Consider the following 2,115-nt stretch of genomic DNA (forward strand, 5'->3'; position numbering starts at 1 on the left):
TAAAATGAAATCCTTGACAACGTCAATCTCTTCTCCATTTATCATGATGTTGCTTATTGGTCTCATTGTGAGGATTTTTATTTTCTTTATGTTGAGATAATCCATACCGAAGACTATAGTCTTTGATCTTCATCAGTTTAGTGCTTCATGTCCTCTTCACTTTCAGCATGCAAATTTTACTATTACATTTTACTAATCAAAATTTTAAAGTTTTAAAGTGTAAGAATATTAATTCCTTAGCACTACTGGCTGCTAGGTTGTTCCTGAGACTGCTGCTCCACTGAACATTTGGGTACTGGTTGGATGCTCACGTTCAACTGTTCTGAGGTGGAGCTAAGATATTTTTTGGCTGGTTCTGCCAGTACAAAATACTGTTGATAGACATGTTGCCACCACTCATTAAGTTTCCCTTCCTCTTTCATAATAGTATCTGACCATGATTAAGACTTACCTCTTTTTCAACTCCTATACTAGAAGACTGGGTGGATGGTAATGATGTAATTTCACTGAAATCATTCCACAAACTGAAGCTTTGTAAGTCACTTGAAGGTACTTTTTGAATATCTTCAAAAGCAAGTTAAAGGTTGTTTTTCTCACCCATACTTTAAATTTCTAATATATTTGCATGCCTTATATTATTTAGATTTTATAAACTTTTAATAGCTCAAAATGTAAATATTTTTTTCTAACACTATCTAGTTAACACAATATTTCCTAATAGTTCTGTCCATCTATTTTCTTATTTAACTATTTAAAAGTTCAGTTATTATTTTTTTGAGACTGGAGAAACCCCAGACGACATGGCCCCCAGACTCTGTTAACCCAGAACTAAAACCATTCCCAAAGCCAATTCTTTAGACAAAGAATAGACTGGACTGTAAGACATAAAATGATACTCATGAAGAGTGTGCTTCTTAGTTCAAGTAGATACACAAGACTAAATGGGCAGCTCCCGTCCATAGGCGAGCTGAGAAGGCAGAAAGGGTCAGGAGCTGGTTGAATGGACATGGGAAATCCAGGGTGGAAAGGAAGAGTGTGCTGTCACATTACAGGGATAGCAACTCGGATCACATAATAATGTACATATAAATTTTTGTTTGAGAAACTAACTTCAGCTATAAACTTTCACCTAAAGCACAATTTTAAAAAAAAAAGCAATTAAAAAATAGACACACACAAGAAGTTATTTTTAAACATAAAATAGCTTTTCAATCAATTATTGCTAAATTTTATTCTAGCAATAATAAATGTAAATGTGTACTTTAACCACTGACAGAATTTCAGAATATAAAACAAAGAGGTTTTTTTTTTTTTTAAATTGTGCTTCAGGTGAAAGTTTACAGAGCAAATTAGCTTCTCATTAAACAATACACACACTGTTCTGTAACACTGGTTGCAAACCCCACGACATGCCAACGTTTTCCCCTTCTCAACCTTGGGTTCCTCATTTCCATTTGTCCAGCTTTCCTGTCCTCTCCTGCCTTCTCGTCCTTGCCCCTGGGCTGGTGTGCCCATTTAGTCTCATATACATGGTTGAACTACGTGTGATATTGTTTGTTTTACCGACCTGTCTAATCTTTGGCTGAAGAGTGAACTTCAAGAGTGACTTTAGTACTGAGTTAAAAGAGTATCAGGGAACTATACTCTCCAAGTTTCTCCAGTCTCTGTCAGCCCAGTAAGTCTGGTCTTTTTTGTGTGTGTGTGAGGAGATTTTTCTCACTCCAGTTACAACGAGAATGTTCATCTGCAGTTGAAAGTCAATGTTCACATATTAAAAACAAATCCCAATGACAGGCCTCATTCCTATCAGTGACACTGATACTCTGATTAGAGACGATGTTTACTTATGTGATCCCATGATTACTGATCACTCACAAGTTCAGGGATGCCAGAAGTCATGTTGAAGTAGGCATTTAACTACTTGGCCTTCCAAAGGTTGAGGCCAAAACCAAAGCCAAATGGCAGATTTGGGCCAAACACAAGGCTGAGCTGAACTGTGTTTCTTTTTATTTTTTTATTGTTGTAGTTTAAATGAAGTTTACATTTCAAGTGAGTCTCCCATACAAAAATGTATACATACATTGTTACGTGACCCTAATTGCTCACCCCATACTG

This window comes from Trichechus manatus, unplaced genomic scaffold (genome assembly GCF_000243295.1).
Source record: "Trichechus manatus latirostris isolate Lorelei unplaced genomic scaffold, TriManLat1.0 scaffold00061, whole genome shotgun sequence".
NCBI classification, from domain to species: domain Eukaryota; kingdom Metazoa; phylum Chordata; class Mammalia; order Sirenia; family Trichechidae; genus Trichechus; species Trichechus manatus.